At 45.4% G+C, this 10,092-nt stretch overlaps 1 non-coding gene across 1 annotated transcript; it reads left to right on the top strand.

Moving 5' to 3' along the window:
- Positions 1-1,865: 1,865 nt before the first annotated feature.
- On the top strand, positions 1,866-1,969 carry LOC114228539 (U6 spliceosomal RNA). Its single transcript, XR_003614693.2, has one exon. It is a non-coding gene; the product is annotated as a U6 spliceosomal RNA (small nuclear RNA).
- Positions 1,970-10,092: the final 8,123 nt, after the last annotated feature.

Here is a 10,092-nt window from a genome sequence, read left to right as displayed (position 1 = left end):
TCCAAGAGATCCACTGACCCACTGCTTGTTCTGTCCCCACAGGCCGTGGCTCCAGGCAGGAGGGGTCAATCTTCCCTCCAGAGCAGGTTGGTTAGCCCACAGCTGGTTCAGAGCACTTCCCCTGAATCCTTGTGCCCCACCTCTCCGCACCTTTGCCTGGCTGCCAGCTGTCAATCTTAATCAGTCAAGAGTCTGTTTCTGACAGGGCTTTAGGTGGGGTTGGTGCTGTTTCGCTTTCAGGGAATACGATGGGTTTTTTTCCAGTCCCAGAGCAACTGCTCCAAGAGTGGCCCAAAATATTACTCTGCCCTTGGTTGGACAGAAATCCTTGTATGGAAAACAATGGGGTCAGCTGGGACCCTTGAGTTTTTATCAGTGTGTTTCCTAGAATAGTGGGGCGGATGGCCCCTCCTTTAATTCAGTCATTGGGGGCTCCTTGAGATTTTTCTTACCTACATTTTTTCAGTAAAGCTAAAAATGTAGGGTGTGGCGAGCTATATTACCTGGGGTGGGTTCTTTTCCCCTTTGTCTGCCCTCTGGGTGTTGGGAGCAGGTAGCTCCTCCCAGGAAAAATGGCTGTTCAGAAGAGTATGAATGACCCAATGTAGAATTCCTGGCTATTGTTTTTCCAAGTCTCCCTGCCCTGCTTCCCACCCCAATCTGTCCTCTGGCATCTCAAGTCCATGCCTCCCTCCCTGTGCCAATGCTTCAGATGAAAACTCCTGTGCTCTGGGTTTAGAGATTAAAAAAAAAAAAAAAAAAAAAGCAATCAAAACTCTGGATCTCTCTCCTACTGGCTCTGGTCTGTCCAGTCAATTCTGCTGCTAACTTTCTCAGCTGCTTGGAAGATACGGGGCACCACGGGTCACACTGTTGCAGGCCAGTTAGCACCACCAATTGGGTTGTACCAAAGCCCCCACAGGTGTGTGGAGCCCTGCCTGTGCTCCCAGAACAGGTCTCCCTCCTCTCTGGGCTTCCCTGCTCTCCCGACCTCGCCCTTCCTACTGGTCTCCAGGTGTTTTCTGTTCTTCCTTATTATAAGTCACCTCCTCAGCTGGACCACAGTGGTAATTCCAGGTGAATGTTCTTCAATTTAGTTGTATTTCCAGCCTGGCCCTGGGCCAAGGTGCCCCATAGGACTGCCTATTCATCTGCCATTTTCTCCTCTCACCTTGACTGCTTTCTAACATTATGATTTCAGGTGCCCAGGAATGCTGTATGTGTATTGTATTTCTATTTATTTTCTCATAAGATTTTGATACTTAATGTTTTCCCCCACTCATTGCTCTGAAAGCTCCTATTGCTCTGATCTTAAAACAGTTCCTCATCTGCCACCACCTCCACGAAGCCTTCCCTTGCTCCTAGACAGCCAACATATGACCCCTGGTCGTGAGGTAGTCTTTGGAGCCAACATATCTGATTAATTGTGAGATCATGGCCAAGTTTCTTAAAACTGTTCAGAGTCCTGGTATCCCCATTAATAAAGCAGGGATTCATATATGTCCTGTAGTGTCATGAGGATCAAATGAGACCATGTATGTAAAGTTTCTGGCATGTGGTAGGTGTTTGTTGAATAAACAAACATTTATTCAAGGAGACATTTTGAAGAGCTGGGCTTACCAAATATCCAAAGAGTGAACTAAACATCCTAGAAGGGAGGATAAAGCCAGTCATCTGTCTGAGTCCTCAGTCTAGTGAATCAAATTATGAATGTTAAATTTAGGGGGAGAAATAGATTTCTACAGATGGTAACACCACCATAGCTGTGCATTCTTAGGGATTGTGAACAGAAAATTTAAAAAATGCATTTATGATGGTTCCTAAGTAAGTTATAGTTATGACCAGTATCCCATGAATATTGAATTGCTTTTTATAAAAGTATTTAGCTAAAAAAATTGGAACGATACAGAGATTAGCATGACCCCTGCACAAGGATGACACGCAAATTCATGAAGCATTCCATATTTTTTAAAAGAAGTATTTAGATATATTAAATTGTACATGCTGAAAACACTGAAAATAATTTGGGGAATTTGAATGGAATTTCCAACATTATAACAGCCAGCTGTGGATTAATGCTGAGCCACTTGAAGGCCTGACAAATATTTTGTTTGGCAAGGGTAGAGTCACGTATTGTAGAGGTCCTCTGAAATTCAGGTTCAGGGATAATCCTAGTTTTCCTTTAATGCTATTATATAAAGAGAAGAAACATAGGATTTACAGATTATACTGGCAATAATACAGAAGATGACTTTGAACTTAACATCCATAGTATTATGTTACCACTTCACCACTAAGGTTTATTTTTACATTCATTGCATAATTAGTTGAATTGCTCAAAGTTAAGCCCTCTCTTTTTTCAAGAAAGCACATGCACAAACAACACACACATATACACATGTGCACACACATGCAAACACTTGCATGCAAACACATACAAACACATGCATGCACACAAATAGACGCATGCACACATACAGATACACACATGATGGCCTCACCCCCATCTGGAATCAAGAGTGAGAGTCACTCAGACGGGCAGTTCCCACAGCCTGTCCTGTGAGGCAACACCCTGTTTGGTCAGTTCAAACACCCAGAGGAATTTGTCACTGTACAGCCTTCAGAATGTCAGGAAAACAAGACTAGGAGTGAAGAGATGGCCATGTGATTTCAATGTCTTCCTGAGAGAAGCCACTCCTCATGCCATGAGGAATGCTCCCAGGAATCTGCTCTCTCACTTCCAGGAAACCATTCTCCTATCGATTGGGCATTGTCTCAAGTGTCAAAGAGGCCAAGCAAGGATAGACCAAGGATATACCCGATGCCAGTGGGTGAGGGTGAGGGGCTCAGCCCTGAAATTTCCAGGCAGGGCTGGATGTTCATTTGCAGTGAAGTCATTCCATTTAAGTTTCATTTAAAAAAGCACAACTTGCAAAACCCTGATGTGTGGGGTTTCATCTGTGTGAAAAACAAGTCCTTGTCTGTGCAACTGGAAACATGTTTACCCTTTGAAGCACAGACCCGGGCCAGGCCTGGGCAGAGCACAGTCACCAGTCTCTAAGACGCCCAGGCCCACCGTGGTGTAACACTCAGCAAGGTTGGACAGGCCTGTGGGAGCACTTCTGCTGAAGACTGAGAAGAGGACGAGCAAAGAAGACGATGGAGAGACCCCAACACAGAGGAAAATACCGACAGGATGTTTTTTTGTGGAGCAACATGACAACAAGAAGTTCAGAGTTACACACTGCAAAGCCAGGGTTTGAGTGCTCAGAGGGACCAAACAGATTCAGGGCTCAGTTGGATTTGGGAGTTCAGATGAAGGCGGCTGTGGAAAGTATAAGTGGGGCACAGAGGGGACAGCCCTGGGGGGCATCCTGTTTGGTTTGAACACAGGTTTGTGGGCTTGAAAACACGATTTTTAAATAGTACCCCAAAATTAGGTTCAGACAACTATAATTTCACCCTTAAAATCTAGAAAGCAGAATTAAATTTGTATTGTATTCTAAAACACCAAATATCCCTAACTGCTTCTATTGAACTGCTAAGTCATTCTCATGTGAAAAACAGATAAATGATTTGTGTGACTGTCTAGAGTGCACCAATGTTCAAGGCCACTCTGAGTGTGGGAATCTTACTCAGGGTGTTCAAGGCTAATTTGCTATAAGCAGGTGCAAAAGCAAGGACACAGCAAGCTATTCACTGAATAGGTGTGGCTTTCTGTATTTGACACAAAGCCTCTTTTGTTTAAGCTTGTTTATGCTTGCATATAAGTTACCACTGACCAGCCAGTACAGGGCTGTGTTGTGGGGAAGATGTATTACTGACCAGTCCATGCTGGCAGTTTTTGCTAGGATGGCTCCTGTGTTTGCTATAATATTAGCAAGGACTGCTTTGTCTAATGGCTCCTTAGTAGCAATGGCTACTTGGGCTGCAATAAAGACTCTCTTATATGCCCACAGCTTCTCAATTATCTTCTCCGTCCACTACCCCTTCTCCAAGGAGGTCCAGTCCCTGGCAGAGGGACTGGACCCAACAGTTGGCCTAGTTGAGCAGGAAGTAGGAGTAAGTACTCCCACAATTGGTGCAGTGAGCAGGGTTTAGGAATATGTGTGGACTCAGGAGCACTTGCAGTTAATTGACATTTGGTTTGAGGATAATTTATTCTTAAACTGGTGGTACTTGACAGAGATAAGACAAAAGGTATAGCCTAGAAGAATATTAATTTTAAAATTCAATATTCCATGTATGCTTGTCCTCACAGCCTTTCTTTGTGAAAGTGGTCTAGCTGAATGGTAAATTAATGAAATTTGACATTCTCAAGCAACCAAAATATACACTGTGACTTAGCACAGTGTATATTTTGGTTGCTTGAGAATGTCAGATTTTGTGAAGATGACAGGGCACCCTTCATCATGGTTTCTCAAATACAGACCTACATTTGGCAAAGCACCAGGATGGTGGAAACCTGGAGGGGACCCCCAGGCTAAGATGACAAAAGCTTTGTCATCTTGTCCAATTCACAGATTGGAGCAGAAACCCTCAAACAGTGTCTGTATGAACAGTCCAGGGAACTTGTTAAAAAAGTACATTCCTGCCCTAGCTGGTTTGGCTCAGTGGATAGAGCGTCGGCCTGCGGACTGAAGGGTCCCAGGTTCAATTCCAGCCAAGTGCACATGCCGGGGTTGTGGGCTTTATCCCCAGTGGGGGATGTGCAGGAGGCAGCCAATCAATGATTTCCTCTCATCATTGATGTTTCTAGCTCTATTTCCCTTTCCCTTCCTCTATGAAATAAAGATATATTAAAAAAAAAAAAAAAGTACATTCCTTACTCACTTATCCCAAAGATTCTGAGTCTAAATGTCTGTGATGGCTCCAAGCACAGGCATTTTGGTTCTTATTATGGAAATTTTAAAACATTTACAAAAGTAAAAAGATTAGTATAATGGACATCCATGTACCCATCACTCGGCTTAAACTTGTGGCCTGTGTTGTTTTATCCACAACCCTTGCCCTCCATGCCCATATTATTCTGAAGCAAATCCCAGACATCATTTTTTCTAAAAATATTTCAGTATTGAACTCCAAAAGATAAAGACACTTATAAACAAACAAACAATAAAGGGCACTAGATTAGAAAGGAAGAAGTAAAATTATCTCTACTTGTGGATGGCACGATCTTATACATAAAAAACCTAAAAAATATACATATGCTCAAAACTCTGAGACATAAGTTTGTTAAGCAAAATAAAAGGATACAAGAGCAACACAAAATCAATTGTATTTTTATGCACTGGCTCAAATAACCCTTCTGCTGCTAGGAAGTGTGGGGAGGTATTTTGAAGCCAGATTCAGCCCTATTTACCTCTCCTCGGCATTGTCACAAAAAGGGAAGCCAGCACCTTGGTTTTCCTGAAAAATGATGACCTCCCCTATCACAGCGTTCCTGAGTGGAGGAACCAATAGTTCTTTTTTTAATTTAAATTCTTTATTGTTTAAAGTATTACATATGTCTCCTTTTCCATCCATTGACCTCTCCCTGGCCGTTTCCACCTTCCAGCTCATGCCCTCACCCCCCTACTTTCTGTGTCCATAGGTTATACTTATAAAAAGCTTCTCTCTTTTTTTTAATCCCCATCCAAGGATATGTTTCCATTGCTTTTTAGAGAGAATGGAAGACAGAGAGAAATATTGACATGAGAGAAACACATAGATTGATTGCCTCCTGCATTAGCCCTGTCTAGGCCTCAGGCCGGGGAGGAGCCTGCAACCAAGGTACCTGCCCTTCACCAGAATCAAATCTGGGAGCCCTCTGTCTGCAGGCTGACACTCTATCCACTGAGCCAAACCAGCTAGGGCCCGATAGTTTTTAAACTCCAAAACCGTGATCATTATCGATTCTTACTTAGTACATTAATTATACAAAGCATCTTAGCTGTAGGGAGCAGCTATGGGGTTAAGCCTCAGACTGACCTGTGGCAGGGTCACAAACAAGTCCCAGTTTGGAGGGCAGAGCCTCCTAGCATTGTTATAGAAAGAATTACCCTTTAGGCCTCTCATCCCCCCTCTTGTCCCACAAGCTTTTCTTAGCCTTGTGGTACAACGATTACGACTACAAGATGTTATGATGAACAGGGGCGACAACCACTTCTAACTGCTTCCTGCTGATAAGGGATGACGACCAAGGGGTTAGCATCCCGTTTCTTCCTCTCGGAGGGGTTTGTAGGGAATTCTTCTGGTTTGTAGGACCATTTGAAGTTTAAAGGCATCTAGGCGAGATGAGATAAAGCGAGTTAAGAAATTTAGACGAGCCCGGCCAGCGTGGCTCAGTGGTTGATTATCGACCTATGAACCAGGAGGTCAGGAGTTCAATTCCCGGTCAGGGCACATGCCCAGGTTGCGGGCTCCATCCCCAGTGTGGGGCGTGCAGGGGGCAGCTGATCTATGATTCTCTCTCATCATTGATGTTTCTATCTCTCTCTCCCTTCCTCTCTGGAATCAATAAAAATATCTTTAAAAAAAAAGAGAGAAGAAATTTAGAAGACAAGGTCCTAACGTTACAGCTATGAATGGCATTGACAGTGGTCCTGTCAATGGGAGAAGCCATTTCCAGACCCCGCCCCCCAAAGCAGCCTAGGACTCAGATAGCTCTTGTCTTCTTTTTGTTGCTCGTTCGATTCAGGCGTCCTCAAACTACGGCCCCCGGGCCACATGCAGGTGTTTTTGCCATTTTGTTTTTTTACTTCAAAATAAGATATGTGCAGTGTGCATAGGAATTTGTTCATAGTTTTTTTAAAACTATAGTCCGGCCCTCCAGCGGTCTGAGGGACAGTGAACTGGCCCCGTTTAAAAAGTTTGAGGACCCCGGATTAGATCCTTAGCCTTATCCCTGACAATGCCTGACCGGTTGGTGTTAAAGCAGCACTCTTCTCCTAAGAAGAGGCAGATTCCATCATTCTCTGCTGTTAGTACATGCAATCCTCTTCTATTCTGCAGTACTACTGTGGCTAAGGAATCAACTTGATCCTGCAAGGCAATTAGGGTCTCAGCTACTCTCTCTATGTCTTCTGAAAATTCTTGGGTCAAAACTTGATAAGAGGAGACAGAGTAAGCTATTTCCCCTACCCTGGCTCCTATGTACCTGCAATTCCGAGCGCTATTAGAAGGGGGGTTACTTGCAGAGCCCTCTTATATCTACTTACTGCTTTAAGGGGGGCTTCAAGTGATTGGTTGTTGGTATAATAGACATGTCTGGGGTTAGGTAGGCAGGAGTGCACACTCCTGTCCAGTTTGCAGGCAGGCAGGGGTGAGCAGTGTCCCTCACATGTAGAATGTTCCTGCAGGGGACACTAGGGGTTGGTGGTGTTTTCAGCCTTGAGAGTGGAGTTGCGGAGATCATCTGGGAGGCAGCCTGTTGGATGTTGGCCCTGGGTACTGCTGAAACAAATAGGAGCAACATTAGTTAGCTGCACATTGGCCATGACAGGTCCTATTATTTCTTCCGCTAAGTTCCCTGGTTTAGCTATGTTTACCGGGGTAGCCATTAATAGGAGTGGTCCTGGGGGAAGACATATCAGCAATCTCTAGCCACATTAGGGTTGGTAATGTTGAGGAGGTGGTGGGTTGAATCGAGGAGCTGATAGAATCGGGGGTCCAAGTCATATTGCCTCTGTGGCCGAGTTCTTAGTCTGGGTACTGGTCGGTACCTTGGATGCTTCCTATCATTGCTTGATTGTTTCTAGTCCGATGGCTTCCCTGGCTCGGGCTCGGTCAACAAAACTTTGGACCCCGCTATGGGCCCAACAGACGTATGCACTGCTGGAGGATCCCTGCCAATGGTTGCGGAGCTTACCTGTCCAGTAGCCCTGTCTTTTCCATACACAGAGCTTTATTCCAGTGTAGCCCTAGCTCCCTGATAAGAGGAAAGACTTACGCCCTAACTGGTTTGGCTCAGTGGATAGAACATCAGCCTGCGGAGTGAAAGGTGCCAGGTTCGATTCCAGTCAAGGGCATGTACTTGGTTGCGGGCATATCCCCTGTGGGAGGTGTGCAGGAGGCAGCTGATCGATGTTTCTAACTCTCTATCCCTCTCCCTTTTCTCTGTAAAAAATCAATAAAATATTTTTTTTTAAATAAAAGAGGAAAGACTTACAATAGTGTCATACTGGGTCCTGGTTAAGCAGGGGCAGGATGGATATGTAGTTGCAAGGGAGAGTGGGAACATACAGGCTATGATTAAGGGAAGTATGTTTTTCCCTCTGTTCCTGTTCAGTGGGGATCCACAGCAGTGAACCGCTAGAATGAAGAGTAGTATTATAACTATTCCTGCAAGGCAAATGTAGCCAAGGATGGCATGACAAGGAGTGGTCCAGCAATTCTTGATGAGGTCTTCGTTTCCTTGCTGAGGCGCAGCCAGAGGGGATTTTCAAGATCTGGGGTCACCTTCCACTCGGACTGATCACTGCTTGGCTGATGAGCTGCTTTCACACGCGAGTGGTGGATCCAGGTGCTCAATCCTGCAACCTTGAGAGCTGTGGGGGTGGTTAATATGACTGGATAGGGTCCCTTCCAGGTAGGCTTGAGGGGCTCCTTTTTCCAATCCTTTACCCAAACCTGGTCTCCAGGTTTATAAGGACGTACAGCTGTTCCAAAGAGATGGGTAGTCGGTCAATAACCCACCTGTGGACCTCAAAGACAGTTTTTCCAAGTCCTTGTAGTTGTTTCTGGATTTCTAAGCTCCCTATTTCCCCCAAATCTCCCTTTGGCCAAATTAAGGGAGGGGGTCTGCCATATAGAATTTCAAAGGGAGAGAAACCTACCCTGACCCCCGGGGCACAGCGTACCCGCAGGAGTACAAGAGGCAAGATATCTGTTCAGGGTAAGGTTGTCTCTTGGCATAGCTTAGCCATAGTCTGCTTTAGCATCTGGTTCATGCACTCCACTTTCCCTGAACTCTGAGGCCTGTAAGCTGTATGTAGGTTCTATTTAATTCCTAAAGCCTTAGCTACCTGTTGTACTACTTCTTCTACAAAGGCTGGGCCATTATCGGACCCTATGGTCAGAGGCATTCCATACCGCGGAATTCTGTCCTTCAGCAATGCCTTAGTGACTTCTCTTGCCTTTTCAGTGCGAGTGGGATATGCCTCGACCCAGCCTGAAAAGGTGCAAACAAAGACCAGCAGGTATTTATTCCCTCTGCTAGGCCCTATTTCTGTAAAATCTACTTCTAAGTTCTCAAAAGGAGCTTGCCCACAGTGCTGAACGCCTATTGGTCCCACAGGACCCTGTTTGGCATTGTTCTGTGCACAGAGGAGGCAACGCTGAGAGACTGAGGCACACAAGGAGGGAAGACGGGCAATTAGGTAGTACCTGCCTAACAAAGCTTCTAGGGCAGTCTTCCCTAAATGAGTGAGTTCATGCTGCTGGAGGACTGCCTTATGGGCTAATGTTCTGGGACATAGACCCTAAGATCTGGGAGTGTCCACCAGCCTTCCTTTGTTCTCTTGCCCCCTTTTTGTTGGGCTCATTCCTCCTCCCGAGGAGTGTACTTTGGAGGTTCAGGTAATTCGGGGGCCAACATGATCCGTGCCGGTGCTGCTTGTTCTTTAGCAGCCAGCTTGGTTGGTGTCCTTCTGACACTGAGTCTTTCCCTTCCTGGTGACCTTTGCAATGGATGACGGCTATTTCCTTGGGCTCCCAGACTGCTTCTAGTAACTTTAAAATCTCATTCTGATTTTTTTATTCCTTTTCCTCTGGCCGTCAGGAGCCCCCTTTCCTTGTATATGGCCCCATGGATATGCAGGGTAGTGAAGGCATAGCGCGAGTCAGTGTAGATGTTGGCATGCTTATCCTTACTGAGTTCTAGGGCTCTGGCTAGGGCCCAAAGTTCTGCCATTTGCGCTGACCTTTGCCTCAATTGTCTCAAAGTTTGATAACCACTGCATATCCAGCTCGTTTTTTTCCTTTATCTAAGAAGCTACTGCTGTCTGTGAACAATAGTAAGTCCGGATTCTGTAGGGGCCTGTCTGTCAGAGCTGGTCGGCTGGAGTAAACCTCCTCTAGGACTTCTAGGCAATCACGCTCAGGGCCCCCCTC

The sequence above is a fragment of the Eptesicus fuscus genome, chromosome 7, assembly GCF_027574615.1.
Source record: "Eptesicus fuscus isolate TK198812 chromosome 7, DD_ASM_mEF_20220401, whole genome shotgun sequence".
NCBI lineage: Eukaryota > Metazoa > Chordata > Mammalia > Chiroptera > Vespertilionidae > Eptesicus > Eptesicus fuscus.
This window is presented reverse-complemented; position numbering and strand designations above follow the sequence as displayed.